Source organism: Lynx canadensis, chromosome B2 (genome assembly GCF_007474595.2).
Source record: "Lynx canadensis isolate LIC74 chromosome B2, mLynCan4.pri.v2, whole genome shotgun sequence".
Taxonomy (NCBI): Eukaryota; Metazoa; Chordata; class Mammalia; order Carnivora; family Felidae; genus Lynx; species Lynx canadensis.
The window spans coordinates 40782419-40803479 of NC_044307.1; the positions used below are offsets into that span (position 1 = coordinate 40782419).

At 47.8% G+C, this 21061-nt stretch overlaps 1 protein-coding gene across 7 annotated transcripts in view; it reads right to left on the bottom strand.

Moving 5' to 3' along the window:
- TRERF1 (transcriptional regulating factor 1) overlaps nt 1–21061 on the bottom strand; it is a 210790-nt gene that overhangs the window by 69675 nt on the left and 120054 nt on the right. The gene's annotated exons all lie outside the window — the stretch shown is intronic.

The window sequence follows — 21061 nt, forward strand, 5'->3', positions numbered from 1 at the left end:
TCCAACCCACCGCCGATGAAAAAACACTTTTATCAAAGGTAGTAAAAATGAACTGGTAGAAAAATGAAGCGAAAAACTGCCCCTCCAGAGCACCACCTCTCAAACTATTCGATTCGACTGATTGCCCCGTCCAGTCGGTACAGAGGTTTCCAAGTGCTTACTTGCCCTTTCTGTACTTGTCTCGCAGCCCGGTAAGCGATTTGCAGCTAGCCATCATTCCACAGACCACAGCTGAACAGCATCGCTAGCTACAGCAGAAGTTAGTTACAGAGAGTCGGGCTTTCCCAAGACGTCTGGCTGATCTCTGGGTTCAGACGGAACGGCTCACAGTACAGCTGATGTCAAATTCATCAGATGGGAGAGCCTCTCTCCGGGAAGGAGGGCCACAGCAGGGACTTCGGGAAAGCATAGGAGATAGAGGCGGTGGAACTTGCTGGGCTCAGGTTACAGAGCACGAGGCTCATGGAACCTGGTCAAAAGTTGTGTGCCCTGCAAGGGCTCTAGCCTCAACTTCTCAACCCTAACTGTGGCCACCCCAGCCGAAGCCACGGCCCTGAATAGGAAGGACAAAGTGTCATCGATTAAAACGGACTGGGACATTTCGGAAAATAAATCAGTTCCGAAATGTCAAGAGGGCTGCTGGTGTTCATTCCTATTATTTAATGCCATAAAAATGATTTTTTTTTTAAATTGAGAAATCCTTTGTCTGTGACAGCCAGCTCCAAAAAAAGCCTTTAAATGCCTATTGCCTTAATACTTGAGGGAGAGATTACAAGTCATTTTCACCCATTTGAATGTTTAAGAGAAAATGTTCGTTCTTCTAAACTCTCAGCTTTTAAGTAGTTCTTATTTTAAACTTTAGAAGATAAGTCTATAGAAGAAAAACTTCCCTTCTCAAAGTCTTTTTTTTTTTTTTTAATGCAAACAACCCATATAGCCTCACTCCCTGCTTCAAATGCTCAATCATATGCAATTTGGGAGTTTGTCACTCATGAAATTCTAGCGATAAGCACATCATAAACAGTCCTATAGCAACAGAATGCTTTTGAAGCGATGTCTGTGATGTTATAAAGATTGTATATCATCATCTCTGTATGCTGGGAAGGTTATGGGAATAACTGTTTATGCACAAATAAGTCAATATAGTAGCTGGCAACTGGAGAGGTAGACATTAGCCAGAAGCTAACCCGTGGCGTGGGGTGGGAAGCAGGGACGGACTTCCATGACTTTCCATGGCTAACTTCCCTGATGCAGCCTGAGTCCCTGCAGCTGGCTGTCTCATGGGCAAGGGCTAAGCTTAGACAACCAGAGAGTCAAATGTTATTGGTCATCTACTCTATGTCAGGCGCTGGGCTAGCCTCCCACGTCTCAAGATGGGTTCTCCTACAGAGAGGCCCAAGACAGACATAGAAGCAGGTAATTACAACCTCCCTACCCTGTTAAGAAGAGCATATTGGCTGGAGCTAAAGGAGAGGAAGTGAGGTTAACCAGCTCAACCCATCTCTCCAACTGTTCATTCATCTATCCAATGGTGACTGATAACTAGTATGTACCAGGCCAAGTGCAAGGCACTAGGCAGAGAACAATTGAGACCAACGTGGTCCTTGCCTTCGTGGAGCTTAAAGTCTAGCGGGAAAAACAAACATAAGCAAATTAGAAATAACTGTAATCGTGATATGCTCTAAAGAAATATGGCCTCTGCTGTATGAACATGTGACAGGGGATAGACCTAGCATGGAAAAGGGTCACTGGTATCAGTCTTTAATCTGAGCCCTAAGAATACATTAGTGAAGCAAAATAGGGAGGGCAGGAGGGAAGAGAGAGAAAAGGTGCTGCCGACACAATGAACAGCCTGGGCAAAGGTCCTATGGTGGGAAGGAGCATGTGGCATGTTCTAGCTATGAAAGGAGGCTTGTAAATCACATCAGTTCTTGGCCTCACACCATGCTTCAATCACTGTGGTAGTCAAGGGAAGCATTAGATGTGCAGGTTTTTCAAAAGTGCCCAAGAAGGGGAGCCTGGGTAGCTCAGTTTAGTTAAGCATCCGACTCCTGATTTCGGCTCAGATCATGATCTCACAGCTTGTTGAGTTCAAGCCCTACGTCGGGCTCTGTGCTGACAGTGTGGAGCCTGCTTGGGATTCTCTCTCTCTTCCTCTCCCTCTGCCCCTCCTCTGCTTGCATGCACTCCCTCTCTCAGAAATAAAAAAAATAAGGGGCGCCTGGGTGGCTCAGTCGGTTAAGCGTCCGACTTCGGCTCAGGTCATGATCTCAACGTTCGTGAGTGCGAGCCCCGTGTCGGGTTCTGTGCTGACAGCTCGGAGCCTAGAGCCTGCTTCGGAGTCTGTGCCTCTGGCTCTCTCTGCCCCTCCCCGGCTCGTACTCTGTCTCTCTCTCTTTCTCTCTCCCTCTCTCAAAAATAAATAAACATTAAAAAAAAATTTTTTTAATAAAATAAATAAATAAGGGGCGCCTGGGTGGCGCAGTCGGTTAAGTGTCCGACTTCAGCCAGGTCACGATCTCGCGGTCCGTGAGTTCGAGCCCCGCGTCGGGCTCTGGGCTGATGGCTCGGAGCCTGGAGCCTGTTTCCAATTCTGTGTCTCCCTCTCTCTCTGCCCCTCCCCCGTTCATGCTCTGTCTCTCTCTGTCCCAAAAATAAACGTTGAAAAAAAAAATTTAAAATAAATAAATAAATATATTTTTTAAAAAAGTGCCCAAGAAGTTACATATGGCAAGCCAGGAGTGTAATAAGGGTGCCACAGAGATACACATAAGGTGCAATTCTCTCTCCTCCTACACCGGCATGAGGCATCCAAAATAGGGGCCACCTTGCTCTCTACCTCCAATTTCCGACCAGGTTGTTGGCATTATTACCTATTTTCTTTTCAGCAGTGGGTGACTTGGCTAAATTCAATTTGGCCAGTAGTAAAAATTAGTTGGTGAACGCTGAGAAGACAGACAGTGTGTGCGTTCTGGGATGTGGACAAGCATTCCATTATTAAGATTATTGCGAGAGAAACATCCTGGGGGGTGGTACTTTAAGGAAGTTTATACAATTTCATGCGTGGAACAGGAGCTTTTGGGCTTTGGGTTCAAATCTGACCCTGTCCCCTCACTGGCCACTTGGCCTTATTCTTCTATTTAAAAAAAATTTTTTTTTAATGTTTATTTTTGAGAGAGAGAGACACACACAGCATGAGTGGGGGAGGAGCAGAGGCAGAGGGAGACACAGACTCCGAAGCAGGCTCCGGGCTCCGAGCTGTCAGCACAGAGCCCGACGCGGGGCTCGAACCCACAAACCGTGAGATCATGACCTGAGCTGAAGTTGGACACCTAACTGAGCGAGCCACCCAGGTGCCCCTGGCCTTATTCTTCTATTACAATGGGATTAGCAGTGCTTCCTTGCAGGGGTCTCAAGGAGATCGGCAAAATCAGCCAGCACACTGCCTGGCTCCCAACAGGCCCTGCATAAGGGGTGGTATAGCATCACTACACGCCAGCGAGCGGGGAGCAGGGACCGCCATGCCCCTCCCTCAATGGGACCATGAACAGGAGTCCACGAGATGATCTCCCAGCCACTACTGGGGCTGTAGGGCAGCTCTGCAAGGGCTCAGGGGTCACCCAGCAGTGGCCAGTTGCCCTGATGACTCACTGTTTCTTGGTGTGTGCCCTCGATGGTCCCCGGCCACCTTGCTGAGAGTCCCCACTCCACACCAGGGTTAACCCTCACTGAGCCCCACCTCATCTGCCCCACGCTCAACTGCACCGGAGGAATCCAGATGCCCCTCCAAGGATTTATGGGTAGCTCCAGCCAGGAGCTCTGGGCTCCCACCACTAACAGCTAGAGTTCCTTCAGACAAACATCTGAGTCCCAGATGGCTGAGGGGATGGGACAGCGACCACATCCTGAAGACCCAACAAGCCTAGGCATGGTCCTGGGACTTCCCAGTGATCACCTCTGATATTTACAACCATCCTGCAGAGTCACTGTGGGGACGACCATTGAACAAGTAGGAAACTGAGGCCTGCTGACTTGCCCAAGACCACAAAACTTGAGTGGCAGAGCCAGAACACGAAGCCCGGAAGCCCTTCCTCTTCACTCCGTTGCCACACCACCTTACGGGGACAGAAATCTTATGATCTCTTTCCTGTACGACCAACAAGGACGCAGCCCTGGAAGGTTGTGTGCGTTTCCAGGGATCTGCAGTGAGCAAGCCACCAGGCAAGGCCAGAGTCTTTCCCCTACCCCACACTGCCATCTGGGCCTCATTTTCCCTTCTGCACACTCATGGTGATAAATGCCCCCTTATACACTGTTGTTAGAGTTAAGGGGGGTGGGGAGACAAAGACTGAAAGATCTGGGGGGGAAGGGAAAAAAATTAACAGACAGAAACAAACACTTTAAATGGGCACTGAGAGGCTCAAACCAAAGAGGAAGGGCTCTCCTCAGCCACAAAGCAGTTGAAATGAAAAGAAAAGCTCACATCCCACTTGGACCTGGTCAGGGAAGGTTTCACTGGGGGAGCAGAGAGGACACAGGATATCCAAGAGGGAACTTCTGAAATGGGAAGCAGGACAAAACAAAGTGCGAAGAATTCCCTCCATGCCACCCAGAATAAATTAGAAATTGGCACAGATTTTTAAAATGAAGGAAGAGGAGGAGGGGGAGGAGAAGAAAAATGAGGAGGAGGAGGATTCAATCTGTGGCTCTAATTTAAAAACAGCTAAGAGGGGTGCCTGGGTTAAGTGTCCGACTCTCAGTTTTGGCTCAGGTCATGATCTCATGGTTTTGGGGGTTCGAGCCCCGCACTGGGCTCTGCACGGACAGTGCAGAGCCTGCTTGAGATTCTCTCCCTCCCTCTCTCTACCCCTTGCCCTGCTTACTCTGTCTCCGTCTCTCTCAAAATAAATAAATAAAATAAAACTTTAAGAACAGCTAAGCAACAGTACGAAGAGTAATCGATGCAACGAGAACTCTCAGACCCCACCATTCTGTCAAATGAATCCCACTGCAGGGACAGTGGTGGCATGGAAAGGCTGATTTTCAAGTGAGACACATGCCCTCAACAGCCAGGGGAGGCCTGGAAGCTGTGGGGGAAATTCTCATTCTCTGTCCAAACATCTCTTCTTTGGTGCCCCACTCCCACTGCCACCGAGGCTGAGAAAAGAGCTGTCTGGCAAGAGGGGATCCTGCCCAGACCATTGTGAGACGGGGTAGCTCATGTAATCCAGCCTTCATGCACCTGGTTATTCCAGAACACAGAAGCTGGGCCATTCACATCAGTATCAGGATACCTCGAACAATGAGAATGTATCAGATGGACTCACTGTAGACTGACAGTGAACAGCAGGCCACTATCCACTCTCCAACCTCCTTGCTCACAGCTCCAGCCAGCTTGTCTTTAGGGTTTCACACACCCCAAGCTCTTTCCTACCCCAGGGCCTTTGCACATACCGATCCCGCTAAGATGCTTGTTTCCTAGCTCCCCATTCGTTAACATCTAGTCAAGCTTTCAGGTTATAGCTTCAGTGAGACTTCTTTGACTCTCCCGAAATATAAGGTGTGCAGCCACACTTAAGACAGTTGCAATTAGTTAATTATGTGATTCACAAGTTGGATGTCCCCAGCCAGACTGTAAGCCCTACTACGGCATGGGCAATGTCTTGTTTGTTTTTCTTGTTTTTTTTTGTTTTTTTTTTTTACCATTGTGTCCCGTGGGTTAGCACACAGCAGTTCTCAATCCTGATCGCACATCAAAATTATCTGGGGAGCTTTAGAAACCACGGATGCCTGGGTTCTACCACAAACCTATTAAACAATAGTGTTTAAAGCTTGCCAAGTGGTTGTAATATGTGGCCAAGGCTGAGAACCGCTACTTAAGGAGGTCGTGGGTGCTGGGCTTACTTCCCAGAGCAGCCTTGCAGTGGCCCAGAGAGTTACAGTAGGACCCTGACCCTGCTCCCTTTGCCTGTGTATACAGTGTAGCATCTAAACCTCGTTTTCCATTCCAGAGATTAAATCTGAGGAAATTCTGAAAGAGGGAAACAAAATCCTCATTGTTAGAGACGAATACTATTTCTTTCATGAAGTTCTCTCCGTAGTGTTCCCTCACCAACACACCTCTGTCCTCTCACCCTGCTTTACCACCTTTACCCTCGGAGCCACAGGATTAACGCTTGCTGAATTAGCCTCACTGCCCCCGGTGATTGGTGGGCACACTAAAGTGTGATCAGCCCTGGTCTCTCCAGCTGCTCTGTCCAACATGGTAGCCGCTGGCCACAAGTGGCTATCTCCATCTACATTAATTAAAATGAAATGAATGCAAAAACTCAGTTCTTCAGTCTTACTAGTCACATTTTGAGTACTCGGTAGCCTCATGGAGTTAGTGGCTACCATATTGGATGGCACAGAACACAGAGTTTCCATTGCTGCTAACCAAGAGCTTTGTGTGACAGAATTCTTCTAGAGTGCAGTATCTCTACCTTGGCACCAGTGACATTTGGGGTGGGATAATGCTTTGTTGTGGGGGAGGAGGAGGCTTCTGGCATATGGTAGAGCAGTGGTTCTCAACCTCGGGTGATTTTGCCCTGCAAGGAACACCTGGCAATGTCCAGAGACAGCTTTTGGTTGTCAGAGCTTTGGCGGGGGTGGTTCTACTTAGCATCTAATGGGCAGGGGCCAGAGGTGCTGCTAAATATCCTAAAGCACACAAGGCAGTCCCCACAACAAGAATGACCTGGTCCCAAAGGTCAGTAGTGCTGAGGTAAGAAACTCTGCTCTAGAGTACTCAAGAAAACACAGCCATTCTGAGTAAAACTGAGAGACTGACAAGACCAAAGTGCCCCTAACCCCGTCCTTTGTCAAATTCAGAACCCTGAGAACAACTGTCTAAGCAAACAGATGTCTGTATTTGTCAAGAATGCAGAATGCAAAATAATCTCTTAACTCATTTTTATTTTTATTTATTTTTTATTTTAGAGAGAGAGGTGGGAGGGAGGGGCAGAGAGAGAGGGAGAGAGAGAATCCCAAGCAGGTTCCATGCTGAGTGAGGGGTTCGATCCCATGACCCTGGGATCATGACCTGAGCTGAAACCAAGAGTCGGATGCTCAACCGACTGAGTCACCCAGGTGCCCCTCTACGAACTCATTAAAAAATTTTTTTAAATGTTTATTTACTTCTGAGAGAGAGAGAGAGACAGAGGTGCAAGTAGGGGAGGGGCAGAGAGAGGGGAGGACACAGAATCTTAAGCAGGCTCCAGGCTCTGAGCTGTCAGCACAGAGCGTGACGTGGGGCTCAAATTAACGGACTGCGAGATCATGCCCTGAGCCAAAGTCCGACGCTTAACCGACTGAGCCACCCAGGTGCCCCTCTATCAACTCATTTTTAAAATGAAGTCCCTGCACTTGGAATCCTAAGGACTAGGAGAGGCAGATATTCATTTCTGGCATTGTTGTTTGGAATGTGTGGTAAATTCCCCAGGAAACCACAGTCTGCCTGTTAGTCAGGTGTAGATAGTCATTCATTCATTCGTGCATCTATTTATTTAGAAGTATTTATCGAGCACCTACTATGTGTCAGGTACTCTTCTAGTGTTGGAAACAGAGGAGTAAATACAAGAAACCACGTCCCTGCCTGTGTGGAGCTGACTTTCTTCTAGAGAAGACCGAGAATACATAAGGAAACAAATACACCAGCAACGGAAGTGGGGGAATGATAATGCCAGGAAGGAAAAGAAGCCAGGGTTAGGAGACAGAGTGGTGAGGGGAATGGATGCCTGAGGTCACTTCTCTGAAGAGTGAACAGGGAAGGTCGCCCAAAGAAGTGACACCTGGGCAGAGATCTGAATGAACTGAGACTGAACAAGGCAGTAGGAGGAGGCAAGAAAGCTCCAGGCAGCGGGAAGAGAGGGTGCCCGGTCCTTTGGTGCTATGAGCGTGGGGGAGGGGGAGAGAGGGCTGGTAGAGAGGTCAGTGAGGCAGGCAGGGGCCAGGTGGCAGGGACAGGAAGCCACTGGGCGACTCCGAGCAGACGAGAGATGGGGCTTGGTTAACATTTCACACAGAGAACAAACTACAGGACAAGAGTGGAAAAGGACAGACCAGTAAGGAGGCTGCTTCCAAGCAACAGATGGCAATGACATTATTAATTAATCAATCAATCAATCAACAAAATCATTAACACTAATACTAACTCTCGACTTGGCCATAATATTCTATCTCAGGTACATCACAGGCAGACCAAGCGTCATGATCAAGCCACCTCTATGGGAAAATGCATTCTGAGTTCCAAATGGTCAACCTGGGTTTTAAGATGGGGACTATGTGATCTAAGACAGCAGGAAAGGGAGTTGCGGGTTGGGGAGATCTAGAGGGAAAAGCGAGTATTCCCCAATCGCCCCCCCTTTCTCCAAAGCCGCCAGAGAAGAGGAGTCTGAGAGGGGCCTTCCCACCATAATTCTTCCAAGGGTTGTTGGGCAGCAAGTGGCTGAGACCCACTCGCCCACTACAGGCAGGGCAGGAGGGAAAAGGTCGGTTCTTTTGGAAGGATGGCACCACAGCTGTGAACGAAGGAAGGCATGGAATCTGTTCCAAAAGCAGCAAAGCCTCTACTTCTGGGGTTTCCCAGGGCAACACAGGGTCAGGGAAACAGCCAGGGAGCCAGCAGATTTAGGGCAGAAGAATCCAGCCGTGCCTCTTACTAACTGCACAACACCGGGGCGATCTCCCTGACCCCCTGGAAAACTGAAAAGAAGACCCTGCCTCTCAGAGCGGTTATGAGGGGTCAGGTCAGACGATGCCGGTTCTGAGAGTAACAACTCCCAGTCCACATGCCAGAGTCTGGGCACGCGTGTCTTCTGGAGCGGATCGAGAAGCCAGCATCGTCCACGGGCATGTCCAGGTAATTCACTTTACCCATGCAAAGGGGCTTCTCTTGCATGAATTTATGTACCCAACACCCGTTCACTGGGTCACAGTGCTGGACATAGTAACCGGAAGAAACTGGAGAGTAAGACGCAGCCTCTACTCTCTAGGAACACAGGACCAGCAGGGGCAGCAGGAGACAGGAAAACAGGTCTCTCTAATCCTTTTCCCTGGGTGCGTGGTGACCACTGCTCAGATAGCTTTCATGCTTTTAGACTAGAGCCACTGGCCTCTGGGGCCTGCAAGCCCCAGCCGTCTTGCCTCCAGCAAGGTCCTTCCCTCCAGCCACTACTTCCTCCCTCCAGTGGACATGGCTCCAAGAAAAAAAAAAAAAAGACCAGGATAGGTCTGGGGCAGGGCACACACTCCTGACCCCCAGATCGCCCAGGGTTCAGCATCTCCTCGAGCGCTTCCCAAGGAACATCTTCCAGAGAAGGCCCCAGCTCTGAGTCATCTGAAGCAGAGAGGAGACCTTGTAAAAATAACTCCAAGTATGAGGAACCTGTATTCACATTATTCACGACACAAAGAACAAAAAAGCAGGGCAGGAAGCAGAGGAGGAAAGTGTCGCTCACATCAGTTTTCTTCACATGACAAGCAGCCAGGAGCTCACTTGCTGAGCCCCGATCCCTCTCTCTCTCTCTCCCCCCTCCTCTCTCCTTAGAGCAATTACATAAGCAGGAGAGAGGGTCTCCTTGCAACCTTTTGACTCTCCCATCCCTCCCCCTTCAACTGTTACCCCCAAATCTAAGCCTTCCTGGTAACCTCTGACAGGATCCAGAGGAGGTGGTTGTCTCCTCTGACACAGGGGTTCCCTTGAAGCCCCAAAGCCTCTGTCAAGTGCCAGGGGTGGGATATCTGGTACCGTGAGTGTAAATATTTTAAAATATACAAAATAAAAAGGAAAACTCCTCATACTCTCATCACTTTGTGGGACTTTCTTTCCTTCCTTCCTTCCTTCCTTCCTTCCTTCCTTCCTTCCTTCCTTCCTTCCTTCCTTCTTTCTTTCTTTCCCTTCCTTCCTTCCTTCCTTCCTTCCTTCCTTCCTTCCTTCCTTCCTTCCTTCCTCCCTTTTTTCTAAACTTTTAAGAAACTATGGGGGCGCCTGGGTGGCGCAGTCGGTTAAGCGTCCGACTTCAGCCAGGTCACGATCTCGCGGTCTGTGAGTTCGAGCCCCGTGTCGGGCTCTGGGCTGATGGCTCAGAGCCTGGAGCCTGTTTCCGATTCTGTGTCTCCCTCTCTCTCTGCCCCTCCCCCGTTCATGCTCTGTCTCTCTCTGTCCCAAAAATAAATAAACGTTGAAAAAAAAAATTTTTTTAAAAAAGAAACTATGGTTGAGATCATATTGTATGTATAATTTTGTATCCTGTTTCTAACATAAGCCTTTTGTCATGTTATTAAAAGCTCTTTGTAAATATTAGCTTTAACTGTTGGATAATAATTCATTGAACATTACGGTGTATTCCCTAATGTTATGAGAAGCAGGAGCCCATATCCTCCACAGACTTACTTCACCTAAAGCAGGTACTTGTAAGTGACCCCCGAGCACAGAATATAGCAACAGTCACCAGTCTTTGAGCACTTACTATCCTGTGTCAGGGACCGCCTCCTGCCACGTCAGGTGGCTGGGAAGGTTAGATGCGGAGACGGCGTAATATACCGTCACACGCAAACTTGATTCCCTTTCTTCCACACCTCACTTGGTTAAGGGTCACATCCCATTCCATTCTTCTCCCAGGAAAACCAGGGCCTCACCCTCCCTCAGTGGAGGGGAAGCTCCAGGTCTGAGAAGTAGAGGCAATGGGGACAAATGAAAAGCTCTGACTGGTCATCAGGCATCAGAGTCGGCCAACCACAGCCTGTAGGCTGGCCAGCCACCTATTTATAAAATAGCTTTAATGGAACACAGCCACACTCGTCATTTACATTTTGTCTATGGCTGCCTTCGGGCACAATAAGCAGAGTGGTTGTGTCAGAGACCATGTGGCCCACAAGCCTAAAATATTCAGGACTCGGCTCTTTAAGACCAAGCTGGCTGACCTCTGTGTTTAGAGGCCAAACATCCTCCAAAATCCACGTTCCTGTTATGCAGCTGAGAGTTGTCACTTAGAAGCAGCTGCCCACAGCCAGGGACTCTAACTGCCAGCTCCTCCTGATGCAAGATGGGACCCTGTGACTGGTTCTCATCAATGGAATATGGGCCAAGGGATGTATGTCATCTCGGGGCCATGCTGGTTACCAGGTGGGTGAGCTTCCACCACCTTCTTTTCTCCCTTCCACCTGAATCCAGGGGGCCTCTTGGGCCTGTGGTAGCGTTTCCATCCTTTCTTCATTATTATTCCCCAGAAAAGAGCCTTTTGGGACACTTCTTCCCTAAGGGCCTTCCTCCATGAAATTGTAATAACACAGATACACCATGTATCTGTTTAGGTACCACATATATATATATATATATATATATATATATATATATATATATATATATCTGTGATATCTATGCAAGGGGATATAAGATTTCTTTTGTCCCTGGGAACTAATTTTTGAGGGTGAGATTGCTCTCCCTGAGAATGTATCCTCTAAAATAGAGCAGAATCACAAGACAGAGATACCTGGGTCCCCATAACCTTGTGGAGGAATGCCAGGCACACCAGAACACTTGCATTTGACTGTTATAAGGGCAAGAAAGAAACACCTGATCATGTTAAACTCCTGAAAATCGCAAGATGATTATGGCAGCCAAGACAGCCTTAGCAATGTTAATACGAGATCCACATTTGATCATTTTTTAAAAAGGGATGGACTGGATAGGTATGTAATATTATAAACAGGGAACCTCTCCTAAATCCCCAAGAAGGTAAATTTAGGATTAAAAGCCCCTACTTAGATGGGGGAAAGTTTAGCCTGTTAGCTTTTGAAGTGATACAGGCAAAAATTTTAAACAGATTCAAGAAGGTTTGAGATTCCATCTTTATTAGGTGGAACCAGGACAAACACATTAACTGCATTCACTTATAGCTTTTCCATCTGGATATTGCGAAGATGAGAGTGAAAGAAAAAGTTTTTAAGAAGACATCATTTCAAATAACAAAGGGGAACAGGTAAGGGTTACTGGGGAAGAATCTGTAACAACTCTGTGGAAAATAGACAGACTATGGAAGATTAGAAACTGACGACGCAGGCACAGGAAGCCTGAGCCCGGAGTGGGTGTGGATGTTACGGGAATCTATCAGCCTGGCAGAATGGCCAAGAGGCTGATGACTCAGGGCAATGGAGGGCAGGAGTCAGATGTAAGGCTGAACTGGGGGGATTACATGAAATCTGAAGTCAGAGGAGTTGAAGCCTCCATGGATGGCTCATGGGGCAGCCAAGTGTCTACTGTCCCAAGCAAAAAATGGCATTTTCTTCTTTGAAGAAACTGAATGGGCCCAAAGAAAAGATATGAGATCCAGAAAGCAGTGGAACTAAACCTAGTAAAACAGTACAGGTAAATCTCAGACGACAGTTGTGTAGCAGGCCTAGAGGACAACCAGGTCAAACTTGAGGAGAATAGAGGCTCTGGGAGGAAGGGAGGATATATAAAATACCCAACTACAGAATTTGGGGGGAAGAAAAAAAATGACAATATAACAAAAAATGCTTTAAAAAAAAAGGAAGCCGATAAGATACTCTTGGGAAAATAAAAAGCTGTTAAAAAAAAAAAAGACTCCTAATATGTTATTACTTGGCTCCAAAGAAGATAATAGATCGGGATTTAACACACTTAAATGCCTTCATGGTGAGGCAAGTAAGTTAATGATCAAAGCAGGTTAGGTATTTGAACATATGCATACACTGAATGAGTGGTGGGGACTGTGGCAAACTGGGGTAGGCATGCCCATTCTAAAGGGGACATCCTCAAGCAGGGTTTCCATTTGGGAAGTCAGACCACATGTGCCAGAGCTTCCCACTTTTATTTTATTTTAATTTTTTTATGTTTACTTATTTTTGAGAGACAGAGGCTTGGAGGAAGAGTAGCGCGAGGGAGACAGAGGATCTGAAGCAGGCTCTGCATTGACAGCAGAGAGCTTGACACGGGGCTCGAACCTACGAACCGTGAGATCATGGCCTGAGCCCAAGTCAGATGCTCAACCGACTGAGCCGCCCAGGCGCCCCAGAGCTTCCAACTTTTAAAACAATACCCCAAACTCTAACTCTTTTATGAAAACTCTATTTTAAAATGTTGACTTAAACCAAAAAAAAAAAAAAAAAATCACTAGGCAAACCAAAAAAGTATGTCCAACGGTAGACTGTCAATACACAATTTATCATTTACATATTCATAGAAAAACAAATCCTATCTGCTGATTTTTCAGTCTTTAGGATCAGCCTACAGACAGAGCGTAGAGGATTTAATGGCAATTACAAAATAAAAATGTAAACGTTATCAACTCTAAAGGTAAAAATAAAGACGACAGAAGGTGGAAAATGGAAGGTAGCTGGGGTAGGAACACGCACATCTTCATCTCACTGAGCAGAGAATAAAGAAACACTTAATGAACAAGAAATACGACAGCAAGAATCTCACTTGTAAAGCTAACCAAATAGAGGAACTATAAATAACAATACAACTATGTTGTGAGGATGTGGGGAGGGAGGTAGAAGGGTGGTATGAGTGAGCTAAATCATCACCTATCACAACAGGAAGTAAGCTGATAATTTCTAAAATAGCACCTCATTTTCAAACATGGAGGTAAGTGCCAGAAAGAAGCAATTGAAAGAGTTAAAAGTGACTGCCCCAAGGAAGTGGGACTGGGTTAGGGAGAGAAGGGGACAGGAGACTGTTATTATAAATTCTTCTGAACGTGAGCCCCCCCAACCCCAGGAAAAAAAAAAAGTTTTTGAAAGAAAATGAAACAGATCGATGTATGGGGCTGACTGAGTTAGATCACGTAAGCCTGCAAGTATACTCTGAGTAACACAGTGTAGATGGCACTCAAAGGATTTAAATGTGAATAATTTAACAAATGGGCAAGTTACAGAGTTACGGCGATGGGAACCAACATTATATGGTGCCGTGCTCAGAGACTAACACCAGCAAGAAGCCCTTACCGCCCCTAAGTTTGAAGGGCAAGTGGAGGGAATCGTGTTCCTGGAGCCCAACGAAGCGAGAGCTCTGGGAGAGGAGCTGAAGCTATAAAAAACAGCCATTGCCAGAAATCAGACAAAGCAGAGAGGGAGCAAGAGGATTAATACTCCAATCTTTCTTTCCTCCTGTTCTTGAATCTCCTGCTGGCATCTCCTATTAGTTAAACCCAATTAAACACAGAAGGTAAAATAGAGGAGCCCAGTGGATGTAATCCACAGAGGCCAGCCACCCCAGCCACCCCAGCCAGGCAGAGAATGGATCTGGAAAGTGGTGGGCAAAGAGAGAACGACCAGCACATAGTCTCACACTCTCCATTACCTGAGGGTAAAAGAACAGATTAGGTGCACAGAGTGGTAACTTTGACCTTCTCTAGTTCAGCAGCAGAACTAAGGGTCTGCCAGGAAGAGGTGATAAAGGATGTGTACTTTTCCGCCCGGTTTTCATTAGTAAATATAGACGGATGACTTCCATGTGTAGGCCCTGCATTTAGTTAAAGAGGAGAACCAAGATAAGAATCCCATCAACGTGAAAAAAGAAGGCAGAACTACAGAAAAAGGTAATGATATAATGTGGTCTGATGAACATCCAGTGAAACGTGCAACCATACTTCTCCAATCTCCAAACCAGGAAGCAACACACTTCCCCAGGCTTTCCTAATCAGGAGAGGCTTGATCGGCCTTTGAAGGGTAAGTGAAATTACCTGCATGAGAAGAAATGCTGCATGAGAAGGCAGCATTGGAGATGTGTTTGGGGGTGGGGGTGGGGGTGGGTGAGTAGGTCTGCTTGGCCACTGGAGGAATGAGAAACAAGCTGGTCATCAGGCTGGGGCAATATTAACAGAGGGATCCAAATATCAGGCTCCAGAGCTAAAACTCTACATCTGGGACACGACATTGCCAAAGTGTTCAGATCAAGTGACATGCCTGAAGCTGTACAGAACTTACACAGGTAGAATGTGAAACAATGTCAAAGACAGAGAAGGTGGGGACATGAAGGACCTGCCCCTAGTAGATGTTCAATACTCGTGGAAAGATCAGAGGCCAGGAGCTACGAAGGAAGAGAGGATGCATATAAGTAAGCACGGAGCTTGTCATTTAAGACTCAACTATAAGGTCATAACCTCTATTAAATTTTTTGTCACCAAACCTTGCCTTTTCTCAGTAGTAGGAATATTAAGCCCCAACCATCTGAGCTTGGAACACTTCTCTGAACTCATGTTTCCTGCTACTGTTGTGTGAAATCCCTTGAAGGCAAGAATGGTTAACTATTCACCTTTATGTCCCCAGATATTAGCTCATGTCCCTGCCCATAACAAGTTGCTCAAAAATGAGCACCCCTACCTGGATGGACGGATGGATGGATGTAGATGGATGGATGGTGGATGGATGGTGGCATATGGATGGCTGCTGGATGGATGGCTGGTGGATGGATGGTGGCTGGGTGGATAGATGGATGGTGGTGGATGGATATATGACTGGATGGATGGTGGAATGGCGGGATGGCATGGATGGATGGATTGGATGGATGGATGGATGGATGGTTGGAATGGATTGTGGGTGGATGGGGATGGGTGGATAGATGGATGGATGGTGGGTGGGATGGCTGGATGGATGGATGTGTGAGGGTGGAATGGATGGTGGTAGATGGTGGCATTGGTAGATGATGGATGGATGGTGGATGGTGGATGGATGGATGGATGGTAGGTGGATGGGTGGATGGATGGTGGGTGATGGTGGACTGGGTCGCTGTGGATGGATGGATGTTGGTTGGATGTGGATGGCTGGCTGGATGGTGGCTGTGTGCTGGCTGGTGGGTGGCTGGTGGGGTCGCTTGCTGGCTGGCTGGTGGTGGCTGGCTGGCTGGCTGGTGGATGGCTGGCTGGCTGGTGGTGCTGGGTCGCTGCTGGCTGGCTGGTGGGTCGCTGGCTGGATGGCTGGCTGGCTGTGGCTGGCTGGCTGGCTGGTGGGTGGCTGGTGGCTGGGTGCTGCTGCTGATGGCTGGTGGTGGTGGTGGCTGGTGGCTGGCTGGTGGCTGGTGGCTGGCTGGTGGTGGCTGGTGGCTGGGTCGCTGCTGGCTGGCTGGTGGTGGCTGCTGGCTGGCTGGTGGCTGGCTGGCTGGCTGTGGGTGGCTGGGTCGCTGCTGGCTGGCTGGTGGGTCCTGCTGCTGGCTGGCTGCTGGCTGGCTGGTGGCTGGCTGGCTGCTGGTGGGTGGCTGGTGGCTGGGTCGCTGCTGGCTGGCTGGCTGGCTGGCGGTGGGGCTGGCTGGCTGCTGGCTGGGTGCTGGCTGGTGGGTGGCTGGTGGCTGGATGGCTGGTGGGAGGGTGGCTGGTGGCTGGGTGGCTGGTGGGAGGGTGGCTGGTGGCTGGTGGCTGGGTCGCTGCTGGCTGGCTACTCTGGCTGGCTGGCTGGTGGCTCGCTGGTGGGTGGCTGGTGGCTGGTGGCTGAGCTGGTGGCTGGCTGGGGTGACAGGCCTGCATCAGGATAGTAACAATGCAGATAAATGAAACTGGAGAATGAATAGCACGTGGATCTTCCCAGAGTATGCAGGCCTGATGCCTGTCTCTTCTGGAAAGTGGGAGATTATAACTTAATTGCTTTATGATTCTGCAAACATTCACCAGCTTGTGAGGGCATGTTTGGTTATTAACAGATTGTGCAAAAATTGGACACAGGAAACAAGCCACGAATGACAGAAAGGTGGGTGGGGCCCAGGGCAAGAACCAGAGACCAAAGCGCCCTCTTACATAGCATTTAGGAGGATGAGGTCAGCCATGTTGGCCCACTTTACTTTGAAGTTTTGGTTGTTTCCTTTTTTATAGTTCGTGTCAAGAGGATGACAAGGAGCAAGAAGGCAGTTTTCAGAGAGCTGTTTCTCTACCACATACCAACATCTCATCTATTACCATAGTCTTGTTTTTAACGAATGGTCTTGGCAAAAAAACGTAGAAAGCAAAACAGTGCCCTTACATTAGGTTCCAGAATAACACCAGCTGTTGAAATTAAACAGCCAGACTGGTAGCCCAATGATGAGTAAGAACAACTTCCTTTGAAAAGTGCCATCACTATGCAAGGGGCTTTTGAGTCCCTGAACAATAAAACTCAACAGTTCCAATCAGATGGGACCGCTGCCCTACATACTATAATCCTGTTGACCAGTTATAAAAGTGCATCATTTCCTACATCAGTGGACCAAAAAATGATTTTGAGATCCTACGTAGAATCTTTGAGACATTTAAGAACCCCTTGAGATACTATAAAATGCCCACAAGTAAGGGAAGGGGGTGGAATCTGATTAAAAAAAACTTAGGACTGCCAGGACAAAGATGAGTGGTGGCTAAATCTCTACCTCTCCTATATCCAGGTATCAAAGTGAGGATGCCCAATGATGTCCTGTATCTCTCCCGCCCTATGTATGTCCCCAAGTGAGTTCAACAACAAAATCTCCCATGAACCCAGAGCAGTAGCTGGGGCAGCTTCCTTTATTCACATTTTACAGATGGGGAAAATAAAAGTGCATGAATCTAGGGGCGCCTGGGTGGCTCAGTCGGTTAAGCGTCCGGCTTCAGCTCAGGTCATGATCTCACAGTCTGTGAGTTCGAGCCCCATGTCGGGCTCTGTGCTGGCAGCTCGGAGCCTAGGGCCTGCTTCGGATTCTGTGCCTCTGGCTCTCTCTGCCCCTCCCCTGCTTGCTCTCTGTGTCTCTCTCCCTCAAAATAAATACACATTAAAAAAAATTAAAAAAAAAAACAGTGCATGAATCTGTGTAAGCAACTTGCCCCAAGGTCTCAGAGAGGAGTCACTGACCCAGCCTGATCTGGAGCACTGTTCTCCTGATGACTTCATTGTAAGGACAGTGCCCTCCTGATCCTTCTATCTCCAAATCCTAGCACAGGGCTGGTCCCGGTCCCTAATTAGTGCTCAAAAAAACATTTACCGAATAGATGACTCCTGGTGCCAAACTACTACATTAGCCTCTCTCAGGACTTGACGATCTCTTTGTCTGTAAAATGGGAATAGCAATATTCTTCTCATAGGGTTAAATGTGAGGATCAGAAACATTCATACAGGCACAGCTTTTACAACACTGCTTGGCACACGGTTAGTACTCCTTAATATTAGCTGTTACTATTATTGTTGACGGTGTAACTCTATGAAGAAAAGAGAGGAAGGTAACATGAGCGAGAGTGACATCCGGCGGGGGTGGGGGGGACAGGGTACCTCAGCTAGGGCTGTGGGGAAGGACCTCCTCTAGGATGGGACACTGGAGCAAGACCTAAGTGACGGAAAGGAGTCAGCCCTGCCGGGAGGGGTGGGAGGGAAGGGTGGGGCAGGCAGATCAGGGGAAGGGCAAGGTGGCAGGGGGTACAGCGGGGCAAAGACTTGAAGATGGGAGTAAGCCCGGTGTGTCTGAGGGGCAGAAGGAAGTGCCAGTTTTGTAAAGGTCACAGTCCATTTTCTTATGGTTTTTACATCTCAATTCCTATCCCTAATTTTTAGGAGGAAATGTGGAATCACCCATCCGAATAGCCACCCCATTGTAGGCGAAGTCATAAAGGCCACTCTGAAGGTTTGGTCAAGGTATCCTGAATAGGTCTGAAGGTCCCACTTTGCTGAAAGTTTAAAAAAAAAAAAAAATCCCTTCAGCACGGTTCACAGATTTCTAAACAGATCTTAATTCTAGCCACGAACCACTGGCTGGGGAAACCAAGGCTCCAAGCCACCTGGACCCTAGAAGTCCCCGGATTCTGTTCTGCAACAGCTGCTGACAGCAACTCGCCAGCCTCCACCCCCGTCGGCCTCCTCCCTGAGCCTGTCTTACCAGGAGTAACTGTGTAAATGTGGAGGAAGGAGGCAAGTCAATACAGTAAACACTGAGGAGAAACACACACTGCAAGGTAAAGCCACTGCACCCTGGAACAGCGTTGTCCCGTGTCATTTGATGCTATCTTATGCTATTATCACAAGAAGCCTGAGCTGAACCAACTCCTGTGAGCCCTTTAAAGCCATGGTCCCGGGGCGCCTGGGTGGCTCAGTCGGTTGAGTGTCCGACGTCGGCTCAGGTCATGATCTCGCACGGTGTGTGGGTTCGAGCCCCGCGTCGGGCTCTGTGCTGGCAGCTCAGAGCCTGGAGCCTGCTTCAGACATGTGTCTCCCTCTCTCTCTGCCCCTCCCCTGCTCATGCTCTGTCTCTCTGTCAAAAATAAATAAACATTAAAAAAAATAATAATAAAGCCATGGTCCCACTGGCCTTATCCTGACTTTGTGCAGGATCCTGACTTTGTGCAGGATCCTGCTTAGAGCAGATTTGGACAGGAACAGCCCCTCCTCGTAGCCATCAGCCCTAGTGCGCAACGCTGTCCCCTGAGGCCAGCTGTTAGCGACAGGAGAGATCGGGAGCCGCGCTCGTCTGAATCGTGTCCATACCCCTCATGACATTCGCCCTGACTTTGGATCACCCAATGTGAGGTGGGTTCTGGAACATTCCAGCTAAAAGGGACTCCCACGGCAATAATGCTGAGTCCCAGGCAAGGGCTGCCTCTTCCCCAGGACCAACCTCCCACCCCTATGTGTGGCTAAGCAGTCCCAGAAGAACTGTCAGTAGTGAACTTGCCCTCCCTCTGAAGGAATGGAGGACCACACCTGCACCTCAGTCGCATTGACATTTGCAGCCAGCCCATTGCTCAGGCCCCAGCAATTGAAGTAAAGGAAACCCAAGAAGCTCAAATTTCAGGTAATCCCGGAAGCGCACCCAAAAGGCAACAGACTGATTAATTCCACTGTTCAAAACGTATCAGCTGTTATGTGTAAGCAAACAAAAAAGGGTAAACAAAATGAAATGCCAACAAAATAAAAAAATAATTTTCCACATATAAATAAATATCCTTAAATATAAAGACAGCATAAAAATCAGCAAGAGAGTGATAAACCACACAAAGAAAAAAATGGGCTACAGGCCATCCACGAAAGAAGAAATACAAATGGCACAAATACATGAACAATTGTAAACCTCAGGAGAAATCAATAGAATGCAGATTGAAAGAACTTATCAAATTGGGAAATATTTTTCTATCCTAATGCAGTGTTGACAAGAAAGTAGAGGAAACAAGCATGCTCACACATGAAGATGAACTGACCAATGTCTATCAAAACTTTAATGTGCATGTGGTCTGACCCAGGAATCTACCTGGTAGAATGTTCACATTATATATACACAAAAATATATATTATGTGATCTCCAGTATTGACAAGAATGTGGAGAAGTGGGCACATTCACTACTGCTGATGGGAATGAAAATCAGTATCCTATTTACAAAGAGACATTATAACAACAGGTGCCAGAAACATCTTAAAGTTTTACATAGCTTTTGACCTCAAGATTCTACTTGCAGAAATTCACCCTTAGGAAATCATCGTGAATATGCCTAAACATTTAGTGCAAAGATTCTCATGTGCTGTCTTTAATGGGGAGGCAGGAGGGGGGTCAAAATACAAATGGGCAAAATGCAAGGCCAGGTAAATAGAAGGTACAGCCAGAGAATGCAATATTATGAAGCCATTAAATTATGCCACAGGCCTTCTGGTTTAAAAATGGAAGACTGGGGCACCCGGGTGGCTCAGTCAGTTAAGCGTCCGACTTTAGCTTGGGTTGTGATCTCATGGTTCATGGGTTCGAGTCCCACGTCGGGCTCTGTGCTGACAGCTCAGAGCCTGAAGCCTGCTTCAGGTTCTGTGTCTCCCTCCCTCTCCCTCTCTCTCTATGCTCCTCCCCCACTCACTCTCTTTGTCTCAAAAATAAACAAACATTAAAACAATAAAAAAAATTAAAAAAGAAAAGAAAAGAAAAAGCAGGGCACAACGCCTCTGCCATCCCAGAGAAGGATGTGAACCAGAAGGGTGGGTCTGCTCTGTAGACTCCAGAGAGTCAGGAATGCAAGGATGCCAGGAACGGGGAAGGGTGGAGAGAGAGAAGGCTGGAAGTGGGGACTAAGGGCAAATCAGAGAACAGAAGACAAAC